Source organism: Leopardus geoffroyi, chromosome B4 (genome assembly GCF_018350155.1).
Source record: "Leopardus geoffroyi isolate Oge1 chromosome B4, O.geoffroyi_Oge1_pat1.0, whole genome shotgun sequence".
Taxonomy (NCBI): domain Eukaryota; kingdom Metazoa; phylum Chordata; class Mammalia; order Carnivora; family Felidae; genus Leopardus; species Leopardus geoffroyi.
In genome coordinates, this window is record NC_059341.1 from 45,647,427 (window position 1) to 45,666,395 (window position 18,969).

Consider the following 18,969-nt stretch of genomic DNA (forward strand, 5'->3'; position numbering starts at 1 on the left):
AATTTCTAAGATTGCTTCCTCCAAATTGAACCTCAGAGTGTAATATTTGTAAAAAAAAATAAGGCAGGAACAGTTAAAGCGGAGTATATTTAAAATATAAATTTAAACACGGATAAACTGAAGAAGGCCTGAGATGGAAGAACGGTAGGTCCGTCGGTTCACCGGTCGCCGGAGCACCTCAAGCACAGAACCTTCCTCACAAAACATCCTGCCTCCAATTGCTTGTCCTTGGGACCGGAGCCGTGCTAGGAGAGGAACGCCAGCTGTTCTGGCCTTGGTAGGGACTCCAAGGAAATCAGGCCACCGCTTGGAGACTTCACGGAGCCAAAGGGAACATCTCGACTTACAGCCAGGAGCCTTGCAGGTCATAACAGAGTTCTAATGATTGACACCCTGAAAACCATTCACTTGGTACAGGGCCTGGCACATAGTAAGGACTCGCCGAATGTTAGCAAATACGCAAAGGGGCGTTCCACCCCTATCTCTTTGCTCAACTTCCAAAAGCCTAGAAAAATAACATGGGGACTTCGATCTGCACGGCCACAGCAGCGAGTGCATTCCCTTGGCAGATGATGATCGGACGACCTCGGCCACCTTCTCCAGATTTTCCCCTTTGCCCCTGAATCAAGATGCCACTTGGCACGGATGAGCCGCAAACACCTCAGCCTCCGGTTCAGGGACTGTCCCGGAAAGAAGGAGAGGGCATCGTATATGAAACTCATTTAAAAAACAAAAACAAAAAACTAGTTATATAAAGAAAGAAAAGAAAAAACTAAGATACATCCGGGACCAGAGGATAGACTGAGCTGTAGGCTTTTATGTGCATGCCAGAAAGGAAGGGAGAAGAGCCCACCGCACTGCATCATCTTCTGCTCCTTGGCCAAGATTCACATCCACCTGTTATGTGCCATTTTCACCTTTGCCCCCTTGTGCACCAGCCCGGTGACACTTACCGTTACCTTTAGCCCTCCCAACCGCCGCAAGCTGGGTGGTGTTATCCCCCGTCTTCAGATGAGGAAACGGACCCTGGAGTGAGGTGACATGTCCAGGCTCCTCAAGGAAGTCAATAGCAGAGAAAGGACCTGAGCCCAGACCTTTTAATTCCCAGCCCCGTGAGTTGGAATAAAAGAGTGGAAACAGCTGTCCAACCCTCCCCGAGTGTTATGAAAAGTGTTGTATTAAAAGTACTGACAGTCCCGGAGGTGACACGAATGTTTCTCCATCGCTTACCACTGAAACCAGAACTGTCGCTGGATACTGTCCGTTCCAGAACTCTCAAGGCACTGAGACTGTGAAGTGATAGCTTTCCTCTCTACAAACTTTCTTTCTTTCTCTCTCTCTCTTTTTTTGTTTTGTTTTTAGAAATCGAATAGTGCTGAGGGATCATTTTTTTTTCTTTTTTTTTTTTTTTTAGTTTATTTTGAGAGAGAGAGAGAGATCATGAGCAGGGGAGGGGCAGAGAGAGAAAGGGACCGAGAATCCCAAGCAGGCTACACACTGTCAGCACAGAGCCCGACACAGGACTCAAACTCACGAACCTGAGCCAAAATCAAGAATCGGATGCTCGACTGATTGAGCCACCCAAGTGCCCCAGGATAATTTCTTGAAATAGGGCTTTATCTCCTTCTTTTTGAGAGGAATTTAGGTGTCCTTTCTTCAGTGAAAGATCCTTTCTGTCCTGTAAGAACCTAGAAATAGTCCGTTGGCCATCCACTGTGATGTTCCCAACAAATCCAAATCATGCCATCAATAAAGCTCAGTTTTTGAGAGGCCATTCATTCTTTCAAGCACTAATATTTGTATTCATGCAGTGTGCTTAGCACTAGTCCAGGCACTGGGAACAGAATTGAAAGGATACTCTCTTTAAGAAATTCACAGTTCCCTTGGGGCGCCTGGGTGGCGCAGTCGGTTAAGCGTCCGACTTCAGCCAGGTCACGATCTCGCGGTCCGTGAGTTCGAGCCCCGCGTCAGGCTCTGGGCTGATGGCTCAGAGCCTGGAGCCTGTTTCCGATTCTGTGCTTCCCTCTCTCTCTGACCCTCCCCCGTTCATGCTCTGTCTCTCTCTGTCCCGAAAATAAATAAACGTTGAAAAAAAAAAATTAAAAAATAAAAAAAGAAAAAAAAAAAAGAAAAAAAAAAAGAAATTCACAGTTCCCAAACTTCAGCTGTGCCCACAGAGTCGAGGCAACTAGGGAAATTTCAGTATCAGGTAACGGGAGGAAGGCCGGGACCACCAGTTGTTGGCGAGTATGGCCGGGAGGCAAGGTGCTGGTAGTTGGGGGTGGGGGGTGTCTAACATGACCTTTGGAAACGTGAGCTTAAGGAGCAGACAGCAGAAACCCAGCCATAGCAACTGGGATTCAGCCATAGGACTTGTGTTATGGAGAAGGACTGGAAGATAGGGCTGGGTGGGAAACCCAGATAAGGGACCCCATTACAGCAAAGACTTTTTTTTCCGGGTGACAGAGCAAGGCCCAGTAAAGCCAGCAGTAGTGGTGACTCACTACTGATTCCCTGAACAACTGGTCCCAAGCTTCCTCTTGATAAAGGAGAGGATTGGGCCTGGAGTTCGGGTGGAGCTGGACTTACAGAAAGGGGCTTAAATAAGTCCAGCTGAAAAGATTATGGGGCCCTAGGGGCAGCCAGCCGAGTATCTTACTACAGCTAAAACACATGGAAAATCAGTCGGACCAATGCGATGCACAGCTCTCTCAGGAGAAAGTGGGCATCCCACGTTGGCATAATCTATAGGAAAGGATTTCAGTTCTGTGGGTCTTGAAGACAAAGTTACAAGGTTGCTAGGATGCTTAGGCTACAAGACGTTTTTGTGTGATCGCCTAACTTATAGTAGAAACAAAAGAACATTCCCGTAGTCTTTACCATGTAAAGGTTGCAGAAGATGAGCTTTTTTATTTTTTTTTTTAATTTTTTTAATGTTTATTTTTGAGACAGAGAGAGCAGGGGAGGGGCAGGGAGAGAGAGGGAGACACAGAATCCGAAGCCGGCTTGAGGCTCTGAGCTGTCCACACAGAGCGGACATGGGGCTCGAACTCACAAACTGCAAGATCATGACCTGAGGCGAAGTCGGACGCCCAACCGACTGAGCCACCCAGGCGCCCCAGAAGATGAGCTTTTTAACAAATATCCATCAACTATCTATTATGTGACTCCAAAGACAAATAAGAAGGTAAAATAGTTCTGGCCCTTGAGGAACTTGTCACCTCTTGGGGAAGACAGATGGCTAACCAGCAAATCAGAACATAGGGTGGTTGGGGTTGTGTATCATGTCATTGACCCACAGAGGAGAAGCAGTTGACTTCGGAAAGGAGTAAGTGTTTAAGCTGGGTTGCGAAGGAAAGTAAAAGTAAGGAGTCTGAGGAAAGCAAAGAAATGAAGATCGGTTCTAGAAACAAGCAGCAGCTGGTGACTGGAGCAAAGGGGTGTGATAGAAAATAAAACCGGAAGGATAGACCTGAAGGGCCTGCTGGGCTAAGGTGAAGAATTGAATTTCTCCCCCAGAATCTACGGGGAGCCATTGACGGGTTTCAGGCGGGGAAGTGATACATTCCTTTTCGGGAACTATGTGAAAGGTGGGTTGTGAGAGAGATGTCAGGCCAGTTAGGAAGGAGAATGATACTGCTAATGCTCGAGTACTCGCATTTTTCTCCTGTCGCCCGTTGTAGCTCCAGAATCGTAGACTCGTCTACAGAGAAGCCACACGAGTGTGGAATATCGGCTTGTGAGCCACTCCAGAAAGGGTATGCTGGTGGCTGGAAGTTGGGCAGATTGAAAGGCTTCTTGTCATGAGGGAACAAGTTACATTAGGGCACACGTCTAAGGACGCTGCAGAAAAGTTTAAAGTCTCAGTCACATGGTAGCCATGATGTGTAGAAGAACCAGAATTTCACGGAGCGAAGTTCGCCACATGCTTTGAAGTTGGCCCCCACCGAAAGCCCACCTACCTTCACTCTGAGTCGCAATTAAAATCGGAATGTGGCACAGCTGTGTGAGTGGCACGCACATTCTCACACACGTCAGATCTCTCGGGTCCATTTTGGTAGTATTTGTTTTCCTTTGAGATAGGAGTTGATTCAGTCACACTTTCTTCTCCTGACAATAACTGCATTTTTTTTTCCTGAGGTAGCTTTCCCTCTAACCGTCTCTTGTTGTTCTTACCCAAGACCCGGTATCTGCCAAAACAAATGTATGTGAGTGATAAACGCTGAGAGGAATGTCTGTTGGACCACAGGAAATTTCCTGTTCAGGAAGAGATCTTGGGAACTTCCTGTGGAGGGGTGCATTGTGGGACTTTTGGCTGCAGGCCCTTGACCACAGCTGCAATTAACTAAAGGCAGGGGGCGGGGGAGGGGAGAGGAAGAAGAGGAGACAGCTACCCACAGACATTTTTATCCATGTAGCCTGAGACGAGAATGGGCTAATACAGGTTAAAATTTTCCAAGTGATCTGAACGTCTAATGCGCACCAAGGTCACTGGTGCCCAGTCTCCTTTACTGCCACCCATCCTTTACGGCATCCCAGATGCTTCCTTAGGCTTCCTAAAAACAAGCACTGTTGCCTTGTCCCCATGAGTCTTCCTGTGCCTCCGGCCCTTGTAAGCCTGCGTGAAGTGTCCACCTCCTCTTGGGCCATACCAATGGGTTGCAATGCCCTGATTATCCTCAGGACCACTCATGGCTACTGGTGTCCACACCTTGGGGTTGGTGATGCGTTCCATCCCGACTCAGGTATGGAAGAGGGAAGAAGCGACACCTTGGCTCTTTGGCTTACCTCTGCCTCAGAAAACATCAAAGAAATGTTACTGAGTTATCACAAAAGACTGGGTTAATAATCCAGTTCATAACCACAGTCAAAACCAACAGGACGACCCTGCGTTCTTGTTCTACAGTGCCAGTCAAGAACGAAGTCCCGATTAACGCCTCATGGCCAGACTTCTCTGTGGCTGCATGGCCGAGCCGGGTCCCTCTCTGCGGGGAAGTTTCTGGAGCACTGTGGTAGGCAGGGAAGATGGCAGGACTTGGAAGCTTCCAGGCTGTTTCTAGCTGTGTAACCCCAGGCTGGGGAGAGGGCAAGTTATTTTATCTGTCTGCATTTCAGCTTCTTTGTCTAACTTGGGGAATAAAAAAACACTTCCCTTAAATCAGATAATGTATAGAATAGTGCCTATAACCCAAAGCAGGCGCTGAGAGTTCTACATACATTTTCCTTTGAGTCTATCATCATTACAAACTGGAAATTACTTAGGTGTGGTTCTGGCTAGCGTCAGAGGAAAGGCTTTGAGGGGCCTTTCACCCTCCACTTCTGTGATTTGTACTTAAGGAAGTTTTTTCTGGAGCTTCTACTCCGCGTCCAAGTGCCTGTTACTTCCCTACAGCTCCTGCTCGGCAGTTATGGAGTGCGTCTGTGAAGAGCGAGACTTGTGTTTGAGAATCAGTCACGGCTTGGTGGCAGCTTATGCCTGACTGTGTCTTAGTCCTTGGGGATCTCCGGCAGGGGTGACCCGCGCCGTTCCCTGGGTCTTGTAGAAGTAGCCTGCCCTCTGTGCATCGCCTGTGTCACTGTCTATGCCTCTCACTCTGCCGTCACACACAGCCCCCATCGGACACAGGGCTGGTTGCTAAGTATGAATTGATTACTGTATTGTCCTTACCTGTGTGTCTGTGTCACCCACTAGAAGGTGACTCCTTGAGGACAGGGGTCTTGTCTGCCACCAGGGATGTGCTTAACAGAGGCTTGTGACATCGAATGCACTTCATTTTAGGGGAAGGGTTCCATGGGGGCCTTTCAACGTGGGACTTAAAAGGCATTTATGGTTTTATGTTGTAAAATACTGTACCAACCGGCCTGAAAGTTCTGTATTAAAAATAGCGTCTGGGTGGGGCGCCTGGGTGTCTCCGTTGGTTAAGTGTCCGACCTCGGCTCAGGTCACCGTCTCACGGTTCGTGATTTCAAGCCCCGCATTGAACTCTGTGATGATAGCTCAGAGCCTGGAGCCCGCTTCGGATTCTCTCTCTCTCTCTCTCTCTCTCTCTCTCTCTCTCTCTCAAAAATAAATAATAAAACATTTTTAAAAATTTAAAACTAGTGTCTGTGTGCACTACTGACTATATTTTACCCTGTCATTTGGCCTCTGTGCTCCGCTGTCACATTTTTGAGTTCTCATTTGCGTGGCTCCCATTTCTTCAGAAATTGGGGTGGGGGGGTTCTTTTTTATTTTTGGTTTGCCTCTTTTCTATTCTAGAAGCTTGAAATACAGGCCTATTTTCACAGTAGGTCTGGAAACAGAAGGCAGTGGTGTTGCCCCTTGATGGAGTGAGCCCCCAGAATCACTTGAAAATGGGACTTAAATTTTAAAACGTTCTTCAAGAGTAGGTGGCCAAGTGTTTCCCAGAAAGAATTAAAAAGCCAGAGTATCTTGCGGCAAACATCGTCCGAGTATATAGTCTACCCTCTGAAGCAGTAAAATTACATCATGGCTTTAAAGATGAAAGCAAAAATAGGGGTGATATAAAAGTGAGCTGCAGTCGTTGGAAAGTTGTCCTCACGTATCCCATGTGATTTTGTTTTACGTTATTCTAAGCAGACTCCCCACGTTAGAATGGCAAATATGTGAGCAGAGACATAAATTAACTAGAAGAAAACAAAATAGACCTCTTAACTGACCTTTTTTTTTTTTTTTAATGTTTTTTATTTATTATTGAGACCGAGAGAGAGAGACAGAGCATGGGCAGGGGAGGGGCAGAGAGAGAGGGAGACACAGAATCCGAAGCAGGCTCCAGGCTCCGAGCTGTCAGCGCAGAGCCCGACACGGGGCTCGAACTCACAGACCGTGAGATCATGACCTGAGGTCAACCGACTGAGCCACCCAGGCACCCCTTAACTGACCTTTCTTTTTAAAACTCTGACCTTGGTCTTTAGAAGAAAAGGGCAAAAAAAAAATTTTTTTTAAAGGTACCCTATTTAGTTTCAGAGGCAACTCTATGGGTTATGGCTTAATTAAGCCAGTTTCCAACATTTTGAAAATGTTTCTAGGGCTGGAAAAATAAAAGCTTGTTTAATGAATCTTGATATAGCCAAAAAATTCAGGTAATCAGAATGTTCCATTTCCACAGCTGGTGCTCCCTTTAATTCAGATTGCGTTGACAAAGACGGGGAAATAGAATGGTCCTCCCAGGGAGAGACCTCACTGTTCTGTAGATAAGCTACTACCGGGCAGGCTTTTGCTAGAGTGAAAATATTGTTATGGTCAAACTAGTTCGTACTACCCTTGTATTTGTATGAAACCTTAACAGTTTACTAGTGTTAACGTCTATATTAATCTGTCTTGTTTAATCAGTACAGGGCCCCATGCTGTTCAGATGGGGAAATAGATTCGGGGAGGCCAGGGCTGGAGGTTGACCAGCAGAACCTACACTTACATGAGGTCTTATCTCTCCAAGTTCATTCTGGCCTGGGGTGAGGCTGCTGGCCAGGAGGTGAACGCCAGCATGTGCCAGTTAGTAAGCAGTTTTCTGACAAATCCAAGGCCAAGGGAAGTGAAATAACTTCTTGGTTCCCCTCCATTTCTTCCCATGCTGTCTACCCATCAACCCCCTGTTGCCTTCCACCCCTGTTCACACCCACCCTTTCTGCCCACACCACCTCAGCCGCCTCTGCAGTTTCTGTGGGAAGCTAAGGAACTCTTTGTTTGTGCAGTAAGGGTTTCCTCACAGGAAATTTCCTGTGATGGAAACTCCGGGGAAACTTCCTGTTGGTTAGGACACTGCGGGGGGCTGATAAGGTGAACCACTTAAACCTCCAAACCTCAGCTGCCGAGAAGGATGGGACGGCCCTTCCCTGCTTTCTCAGAGCCTGGGAGGGCATGAAACTACAAGCGTACAGAAGCATCAAGAGGTTCGGGCACATGTTCCAGAAGCTAAAAGCTTATGCCTGTGATCAGCAGGTTCTTCTAGAAGATCAGCTCTCATGGTTCAATGGGCTACTCAGGTTTCTAACAAGCCTGGTACCTGCAGGGCCATTCTGTCTGGAAGTATTAAGAGGACTCTGGAAAGTGTAAGGGTTCTGGATTTAATTCTTTCTGTATCACTTTAAAACATGTTTCTGTTACTCTTCAATGTTATATGTTTATGAGTGCTGCAAACATTTATTTTCAGCTATCACTTAGGGACTGGGAATTGTAACCAGTCTTATCATTGGCAGACACAGTTGACTATGTTACGTGATGTGATTTGCTTAACACCAAGCGTAAGTCATCTGGGGTGTGTACCACAGGGCGACCAATCTTGAGCCACAGCACAAAATTATCCAATAGGCTTTATGTTTGCTTGACCTACTCCGTACCTAGAGTGGAATATTTTGTTGTTTGCTGGCATTTGAACAGAGGTAATTATTCCTAAATCATCTCTTGGGGTTGAACTTAGCTTTGAGTATCTCCAGTGTTGGGAATTCTGTAGGTTCTCCTGAGCAGCTCTCTTAGCCCAAACTCAAGTTCGGCCTCATACTTAGCCTGAATTTTCCTTAGTGACCTCTAGACCCATTACTATTCATCCTGCCCTTGTTGCACAATAAAAATAATTGACCCCTGAGCTCTTTCTGTTTTCGTATCGGTAGACGGTTACTTGAAAGATGTATCTTAATCACTGGGTTTGCCCCAACGCAAGTCCATTTCTCTACAAGTTTCTTAATAGGTATTGTCTTCCTGGTTTAGGTGCTAATGTGGCCTTCATTTCTAAAGTGCACTAGAGGGGCGCCTGGGTGGCGCAGTCGGTTAAGCGTCCGACTTCAGCCAGGTCACGATCTCGCGGTCCGTGAGTTCGAGCCCCGCGTCAGGCTCTGGGCTGATGGCTCAGAGCCTGGAGCCTGTTTCCGATTCTGTGTCTCCCTCTCTCTCTGCCCCTCCCCCGTTCATGCTCTGTCTCTCTCTGTCCCAAAAATAAAATAAACGTTGAAAAAAAAAAAAAATTTAAAGTGCACTAGATTCGATGCAAGTTTCTACCCGTCTCACCTCCCCAAACTTCTGCCACAAGCGGGTGCTCTTTCTTGCTTGCTTTGTAGGAATGATCATTCCAGCACTTGAATAAATCATTCACGCATACTTTCAGGTGGGGTATCGTGGCTGTATTCTTGGTCCACATGGCAAATTAGGGAAGCATACGAGAAATTACAGTTAGCCAGGAAGAAATTTGTAGCTGATAAGAAGCCTGTCTCTTAAACTCCTGGAAGACAGAAATCATTGTTCGTCTTTGTATACACAATATTTTGTCATTGTTTTGCATGTAGTCTCCATACTTGTTGGTTGAATGACTGGGTCCTAAAAGTCAAAAGAACAGGTTTTTGGATTTATTTTGTTCTTAGAATGTGTAAAAGTTGCAAATTTTTGGAATTTATTGGTGAGGACAAGCTGTCCTCATGAATTGAGTATTGATCTTCAAAATGGTGAGTCACCAATAATGAATGATGCTGCCTATAATATACTTACAAAATCTAGGGAAAATACCTTTGTAAAAATGCCTTGGAGTAAGCGTTAAGTATGGAACTACAAACCAGTGATTTAATTTGGGGCGATCAGAAGAAAAATAGGGCCTATCTAAGTGTCTTGCAGTATGACTTACTTCTGATTTTATATTTGATTTATTATTATAGAATGGGATTAGCCGGAATGTGTCATAAATAGAGACCGTCACTATAAACACCAGTTAGCACCATTTGTCTACGTAAGAATAATTGCCATTTTCAACCTGCTCTCGCTTTAAAATAGGTCACAGTAACGTCATAATATCTATAGACTGAACCAAGATGATATTATCAGTAGTAGTAGCAGAAGTGCATCATGATCTTCGTCAAGGGGACTTTCTGCTAAGGATCCTTATCTTTTCTGGAAGTCTAGTTAGTGTACTAGAAGGACCGGGGCTGTGGAATCTCACACTAATTTCTAGTTCTCCTTTTGCTGTTCGGTTCATTCTCTCAACAGATAATTTATTATATGACTACTAAGTATATATATGGGGTACTAAGTGCATATCAGCGACCAAGACAGACATGCCCCTGCCTTCGTGTTGCTTACAACGTCATAGGGGAGATTGAGGCTGGCCAGGAGTTAACCCCGGCCATACAGTGCACTCCCCACACAACAAGGAGAATACTCTGTTGTAAAATAGAAGCGACGTGGTGCCATTCCGCTGCTGCAAAACCTCCAGTGGCTTCTAGTTACATTTAGAAATATTCTGAATTCTCAGTGTGAACCACCAGGTCCCGTTTGATCCAGACCCCGTCACCCTCTCTAACCTCATCCTGTGCTACCTTTTGTTCTGTTCATTTCTCTTTAGCCAGACGGGTCTTGCTATTCTTAGAACTCTCTATGATAGCTCTTTCCAAAACCGCACCTTCCCTCGTTCCCCTTCCCCTTTACCTTGTACCGTTTTCCTCCACAGCACTTTCCGCCACTTGTAATTTTTTAAAAAGTTGGATGGCAACTCTTAGATGTTTATTCAAAACGTTGGCCGTCCCGTGTGCACAGGTGGGGCTTGATGCCTGTTGAGTCCAACTACAGTGGTTCAGTTGGTTGATAATTTGGCCATCTCGTGGGAGGCCCCAGAAGTCTTTTCGAGGAAGTGAGTTTGCCCCAGAAGAAATCCTGTGGTCTCCTGCTTGTAAGGAACCAAGCTGGGAAGAGGCTTGAGCTTTTATCATTCATTACGCAGATTTCCACTGCATTCCCCTCTATTCTCCTAATCCTTGATCTCTGCTGGACCCGGTACTCTGACTCAACCTGATTCAAGCAAGCAAATGTTCTGTCATCTACTAGGAGCGGCAGCCGCTGAGCTGAGGAGAGTGGAACAGACTCACACCACAGATCCTTTTATCGGTAGCCTCTCCTGCTCTCCTCCTGCTTTCAGAGGACCTTGGAACCTCTAGTTTCTGAAGTTTTGGGAGATTGTCAGGAAGAACGAGCCTGTTTCTTAGTGGTGTCTCCCCCTGCGGGCAGGTGGGGTCTAGCTGTTCCTCTCTGCCAGATCAGATACCCGTCTTTCATCTGCGTCCCCTCCAGAATTTTGTGCACCTCTCTCCACAGCCTTCTCCCATCCTCTCTCTTTGTGGGTTTGTACCTTTCTTATTCCTCTGCTGTGGTTTAGCCGCACCTGGGCCAGAAGCAGGGATAGACACACACACAACTCACGCGTATAGTTACCCTTGAGAGGGAGGGCACTGATGCGGCACCACGGGGTGTTTTGAAAGCCTAAGGCACAGGAACTCAGTCTAGTCTACAGCGTACATGTAAGAGGCAACTTGAAAACTCAGTGGGAGTTAATTGGGTAAAGAGGAGGTAGGATTATCTCTGGGAAGGGGAAATGGGGTGTGCGAAAGCCCTGAGACTAGAAGATTTGGTCTTCCAAGGATGGAAACCCAGGCAACTGACGTTTGGTGAATTTGCTGTGGAAAACCACGACAAGGGGAAAAGCTGGTGAGGTAGCCTGAGCCCGTCATGTTAGAGAGTCTAGTTTGGGTCCCAAGAGCAGCGAGCGGCCATGACTGTTAGCTGTGTAGCCTTGGACATCACAGAATCTTGGCTCTTCTTTTGTAAACCAGGCACATAACCTCGACCTCATAGAGTAGTAAGCACTAAATGGCGTTATGTATATACTATGTCAACTTAGAGTCGTCATACTTGTTTGCTGAATTTGATCTTTTGGGACATGACATGTCACTGTAGCCCCTCAGTAGAACAGTGTAATCAAAATGTCAAGTTGAGAAATAATCTTCCGAAATCAAGTAAGTGAAAGGAATCAAGTAACAACCAGTTGAGTGGTCTTGTTCTGGGTCCCAAAAGTCCAATAACAGAAGAGTTTCAATTATCCACACTCCAGACGAAGGTAGACTTGTAAGATGGTATAAAGTTGAAAAGGTAACAATTTGAGGGGTGCCTGGGTGGCTCAATCGCTTGAGCGTCTGACTCTTGGTTTTGGCTCCGGTCAGATTCTCGTGGGTTGTGAGTTCGAGCCCTGCTTCAGGCTCTGTGCTCACAGTGCAGAGCCTACTTGGGATTCTCTCTTTCCCTCTCTCTCTGCCCCTCCCCTGCTCGTGATGTCTCTCTCTCTGTCTCTCTCTCCTCCTCCTCCTCTCTCTCAAAATAAATAAATAAATAAACTTAAAAAAAAAAAAAAGATAAGAATTTGATAGTATTCCAGCTGTGCTCCGAAACTAATACTGCGTGAAGATCGATTAAGCTTATCAGTTGGTAGCTGGAGACTATAGAGGAAGCAGGCACCAAAGAAAGGTGGTGGATGGCTCTACCCATCTTTGTCCTATGCCACAGTTGACGACGAAGCAGTTGTCTTAGGTTTTCATGTAAAAAAGTTCCCTGTGCTCGGCAACGTACTAAACACGATAGGTAATAGATGAGGCTCTTGTCCTGAAGGATCTTTTAAGCTGTAATACATTTTCACATGAGTTGTATCATCTTTATTATTTTATTTTATTTTTTTATTTTATTATTATTATTTTTTCAACGTTTATTTATTTTTGGGACAGAGAGAGACAGAGCATGAACGGGGGAGGGGCAGAGAGAGAGAGAGACACAGAATCGGAAACAGGCTCCAGGCTCTGAGCCATCAGCCCAGAGCCCGACGCGGGGCTCGAACTCACGGACCGCGAGATCGTGACCTGGCTGAAGTCGGACGCTTAACCGACTGCGCCACCCAGGCGCCCCCATCTTTATTATTTTAAAGAATTGGCCAGAGAGTTGCACCTTCAGTGCAAGGATAAATTAACAAGTTTCAGGGCCCTGATCTTAACACATGTACATGGTGTTCGTCCTGCCTGTTGCTAGCCAGCACCAGAGAAACTGATGAGCTCAACTCTGTGAACTCACCCTTTGAGCCTGAAAATCAGCCTTCACTCATGACTTGACATTTCTGAACACGCTGATCACTTCTTAAAGGAAAGCAGTGATGCTTAATAGTCACTTGATGGTATCCCACCAGTTAAGTCAATAAGGAGAATTGTCATGTCAGCCAGTGGTATTAAATTTCTAGAATCTGTTCTGGGTTTTAAAGACGCAGGCAGCTTCTGAAGCCCACCAATTTAAGATTGCCAGGTGAGTTTTGGCTATAACGTTATCTATAAATAGGCAGCGTGGTTCCCATGCGATTGATGTAGTTGATGTAATTGTGTCGCCTTTTACAGCTCAGTAGAAATTACTTGTAGTTGTAAATTGTAGTAGAAGCAGGCATCTACTTCATTTTGATCTTAAAGAATGTCAAGGAAAATAAATGCACACCAGGGAGTATGTGGATTTTGATAGCTTATTTCAAACATCATTTTTTAGTAAGCACATGCCGAAATGTATAGTAGTAGAGAAAATTGGTAGAGTGAAGAAAAGCACAGACAGATTCACGTGGGCTTTCAATGAACATGTATATGGCTGGGCTTCCGGTTAGGAAACAGTGGCTCTGGGTGGAGCCTCTAAGTTTGCAGGGCTCATTAGGCATGAGCGGGAGAGGCTCAAGGCTCTTAGGTTGACAGCTATACCTCGAAACTGCAGAAATGAAAAGTTTTTCATTTCTGAGCCTGGTGGAAGGTGGATGAGAAGGAAAAGACTGTCACGTAGTAAAATAATATGTAAAGAATAACCAAATGATCCACATTAGGTTTTGCTCACTGGCAGGCAGGAACGTATCATATTTAAAAAGGGGTGTCTTTACCTAAACGTACCTATGTAAACTAACTACCTTCCCAACGAAACAGGATGCACCTGTCTAGAGGTATCTTTGTTACTAGAGCGATGGATATTTTATTGAGCTGACAGATTTTATTTCTGTTTTAGAAAACATAATGGTAATTAGTATCAAATCGCCTTTTCTCTTGCCCCAAGAAGTGTTGCAAAAACGGGACTCACTTCGTGAACTTGAGAAACCAGTTATTTGACCTACATTTTTCCGTACCTTAGCACATTCTTCTAAAGTAATAAGAGCATGTATTTTTCCCTTTCATACCCTGCAGCCCTGTTCCCCAATTATCATCTGTGATAGGCCCACCCATAAATCAATGGAAGGGTCGTGAAAGAGAAACATAAAATTCACTTGAAAAAGAGTACCTATAAGGCATTCCTAGAATGTTCAATATGAGTCATTTTTTTTTGGCAGCGAAGTTAATTGTCCTCAAACATTTGATCACAGGGATGGCATACCGTAGTTGGGTCCAAGATCTCCTCTATGTGACAGGTACAAGGGGAACGGAATCCGGCCGCACAGACCACTGTTGCCATATGAGTAACTGCAGCTTTAACACGAATTTTGTATTTTTCTCTACAATTCCCATCACGCCACCCCCACTCACCCGCCACCCGTTTCCCCCATAGGATACAATAAGAAGAGAAAAGGACCTGACAAAGTATGCTAGAAAGCTACACTAAAGAGGATAATAGCAGGCAGTAAGGTATGAAGAGAAAATAATAGAAGAGTGTAGGTGTGATGTGGTGATTTATAATAAGAAATATATATTTGGTCTTTGTCCCCATTTCTGACATAGAACTGAAACGCTGGAATTTCGTAAATGATGAGGGAGATGGCTTCTTTTGTTAAGTCAATGAGGTGAGGTGACTTCCGGAAGCGCAGAAGGATGGGAGCTGGTTGCCAGTGGAGCCAACCATGTCATTAGAGGTTCGGAACTTTCTGTTCCACCCCCAACCCTCGAGAGATCAGTGACCAGGGTCCAATGACTGAACCAGTCTGACCGATGAAATAAAGCCTCCATAAGGAGCACCTGGGTGGCTCAGTTAGTGAAGCGTCTGACTCCTGGTTTTTGGCTCAGGTCATCATCTCATGGTTTTGTGAGTTTGAGCCCCTCATAGGGCTCTGTGCTAATGGTGCGGAGCCTGCTTGCGATTCTCTGTCTCCGCCTCTCTCTGCCCCTCCCCCGCTCGTACCGTCTGTCTCAAAATAAATAAATAAACTTAAAAAAAATTTTTTTTAAAACCTAGAAGAAGAGGGTTGAGAGAGATTCCAGGTTGCTGAACACATGAAGGTGCTGGGAGAAAAGTCCTCCTGGAAAGGTCACAGGAGCTCCATGCCCCTTCCCCATACAGTGTCCTACTGGCTGTCCCTCAGTTATATCCTTTTATAATAAACCAGTGATCTAGTAAGTAAAATGTTTCCTGAGTTCTGGGAATGGCTCTTGCAAATTAATCGAACCAAGGAAGGGAGGGGGTTGCGGGAACCTGCGATTTTGTAGCCAGTTGGTCAGAAGCATAGGTAATAACTTAGGCTGGTGACTCACATCTGAAGTGAGGTCAGAGGGTAGTCTCGTAGGACCGAGCCCTCAACCTGTGGAGTCTGATGCTATCTTTGGGTAAATGGTGCCAGAATGGAGTTGAATTCTTGGACACCCTACTGGTGCCCAGAGAATAGCTTGGTGTTGGGTCAGAAGTACCTTCCCCCACCCCGACCCCACCAACACACAAGTTGGAATTGGGCCAGGGTAGCCAAAAGAGCAGGGTACCCACAAAAACGAAGGAGTGCTGAGAAGAGGCAGGATGAATAGAGAAATGTGATTTCAGGAAACCATGCATAGCTGGATGATCTATTTAAAAATGTCAGGAAGTGGGTGAAAGAGAGGCTGTAGGTAAAGGGATGACAGGATTTGTAATGGTCAGCAAGGAAGCAGGAGTGGATAAGAAGGAGGAAGACAGTACAGTAGAATGAGAAGGAAAGACACAAAATGGATATAGGAGAGATACTGAAGACATGTGACGGAAAAAGCAGAAAAGAAGATGAAACGGGAGGAATGAAAATAAATAAAATGAGAATTAAATTTCTGATTTGTTCATCCATAGCTATATAAGAAGTATGTAGTCAACTATTGATTTTCTGTCTAATGAAGAGAGTGATATGGGTAACCCAAAATAATGGATCCTTTCCAAACCATTAATACATTTTGACTTGGGCTACATTTTAATAATTACATTGAAGTATATATTTGACTGTGTGTGTGTGTGTGTGTGTGTGTGTGTGTATTGTTTTAAATTTTTTTAGTAAAACAGAAACCACAAGATACATAGTTGATTGAGGAGAACCAGCCCTTTATCCCTACTGTAGTTCCTTTCTGCTTCTTCCTTTGAGCTAGGAGAGGTCCATACCTGCAGACGTCCCTTAGTCTATAATTAGGCCACATCCCCACCCACCACCCTGCATAAAACCCTAATCTGAGAAATTTCCTGAAATCTGGGGAGGAAGTAGAGCGTCTTACTTAAAGACTTCAGTGAGCTGAGCCTGAGCGTGGGTGGTGAACCCCAACCCTCTTCTGGTTCCTTCTGGACTGCGGTGCTCCAGAGAGAGAATTAACATAGAGCTTGAAATTGACGTTAAGGCACCTCGTCTCAAGTAGAAAACCCTTGCGGGTAAACCCGTGAAGAAAACACTGCTTTACTTCAGCGCACAAAAGACCAGTAACTCAAACACGTTTTCGAAGACCTAGAAAGAGCTGGGGGTGCTTAGGAGTGAAGGGTACATGTGTGAGTAGCCGTGTCTTTATCAGTGACTCGATAGCTCAGAGCCAAGCATCTTTGTGCCACAAACCATAGTTTCTCAATGTCCCAGAGGGAAGGAAAGTGTAAGCATGAATTAATATAAGACAAGTCACAGTAAAACAAAAATACCACTTGTGTCTTGAGATTCTAGTTGGCAAGACCCAATCTAAAACATACGTGACTGTCACCATTAGAAAGATCCACACATTGGGTTTTCCTTTCTCTTTCTGATTAGGATTAACCTGGAAAAATGGATTGCGTCCACCTTTAATAACCTACACCTTCTAGAAGATTAGAAGTTATTTTTTTTTTCTTTGATGCTGCTTTTATAGATGTATAGTAGGACTTCTGAGGTTAGATGGACATTCCAGGTCATGTAGTCTATGCCTGCTAGATGCAGGCATTCTACCTGTGGCATGGCTGAGTGACAGCCATACACCTTCTGCCCGGACACTTCTGTGGATGTGACCTCAACTGTCTCTGAGGCCGTCTTGCCATTTTTAAATAACACCAGTTGTCAGAAAGCTCTTTAAACTCTTAGATATGTGACATTTTTTAAAAGTTTATTTATTTATTTTGAGAGATAGCACAAGCAGGGGAGGAACAGAGAGACAGGGGGAAAGGGAAAGAGAAAGAGAGAGAGAGAGAGAGAGAGAGAGAGAGAGAGAATCCCAAGCAGTCTCCACACTGTCAGCACAGAGCCCAATATAGGGCTCGAACCCATAAACCCCGAGATCATAACCTGAGCTGAAATCAAGAGTTGGATGCTTAACTGACTGAGCCACCCAAGCATCCCAGATGCATGGTATTTATAAAATCATCCATCACCGTAGGACAACAAATAATTGGTACCCTATGCTTTTTCTTCTCCAGCTCTGACGATTGCCCAGGTATCATTTATAATAGTTCAACCTCGATCAGTCTTTCTGCTTTTACCTCATGCTCTGGTTATATCTAGATTATGGGACTCATTTAGAATCTAACTAAAAATGAGAAATCCTCTGTTTCTACAAATATAAATCTTGGCAATCAATAGAAAAAGGAAAGGAGGTTTAGCAAAAACTGATGATAATTCCAAGAAGGCAGTATCTTTTGGAACATTCTATGGTGACCCCACCACTGGAGCTATCTGCTTACCTCTGGTTGCAGAATTTCCAGAAAAGACTTGCTGCCTTCAGAATACTTTTGGGCCCTTCCTTTTGTGCTTGGATTTCTACCCTTAGTGGTTTATTCCTTCAGCATGGATTTTTGTAAAAAAAAAAAAAAAAAAAAATGCCGATAGTCCAGGAGATGGACCATTAAGCTCTGGGTGGTCATTGCACTTAAGTGTTAATCATTTTTATATCTCTTCCTAGAAGTGTGTTTTAATGGCATGGAGGAGGGTGCAGAACTGAGAGGAAACAGGGACGTGTGGTTCACTAGGCACAGGTTTCTGGGTGGAAAAAAAGAAAAGGGGAGCATTTCTGTGTGCTTGCGGAAGACCCAGCACTTTTGCGTGTACAATTTTCACAGCAATCCCTGTGAGTTGAGATCTGCCTTTTTACAGATGAGGAAGTTGAAGACAGGAGATGAAGAGGTGTCCCACCCAGGCCATAGCTAGTCAGGGACACGACTGGGGTTTATTTACACCCCAGCCGCCTAATCTGAAGCCTGCGCTCTCTTATTATTCCGTGACACCTGTGCCATCATCAGAGGGACAAAGCACAAGGAACTGGAACGCTGAGAGGAAATTCGCCTACTTCAGAATTTTGCGCAAGGCTAACCCTGTCTAAAAGCGTCACTTTGAAATCCGGTGCGTGTGGCAGTAAAAATGTCCTAATGCCAACTGATTTTAAGCCTTGGAGTTACTCTACCTAAAATTCATAAAACACCGTGAAATAATTTGCAACGAGGTATTTGTTCACAAGGAGACTTTCTCCACTTGTTCAGAGTGCTTTTTACTGCTTCCTTATACGTTATCATAGATTTTCATCCCTTCGTGGAGTAACGGACGGTGTTCACACTCTAAATGTGAATCTTGCACCAGCCTTGTGTTATTAGCAGAAAGCCGGTGAAGACCAATTGTGAGGTCCCTTCCATCCCTGACTCCTTGCAGTATTTTGGTCTGACGCTGTTACACTAAATCCTAGGTCCCCTTAGGGAATGACGCGGGTATAATTCTCAGGTGTCCCGTCCCCCCCCCCCACCCCCCCACCCCCGCCACCGCATTTGCAACCAATGCAGCAAAGCCCCTTTAACCCCCTCCTCTCATGGCTACTCACTCACTCAAATACATGTAATGCTTGTCCAGGATTATTTCCTGCCCCTCGTTCTGGCACTTTTGGGAGAGCTTTGGGGGTACACAGTCTTCAGGTGAATTACTCCATCATCGAGAGAGGATCTTCTGGAAGGCAGGTCTGTTCTCCCCCACTCAGTATTCTTTCACAGCA

General features: G+C 45.2%; 1 protein-coding gene across 2 annotated transcripts in view; it reads left to right on the plus strand.

Moving 5' to 3' along the window:
• The window catches only part of ETV6 (ETS variant transcription factor 6), a 256,842-nt gene that overhangs the window by 144,987 nt on the left and 92,886 nt on the right, over positions 1 to 18,969 (plus strand). The window lies entirely within an intron of this gene.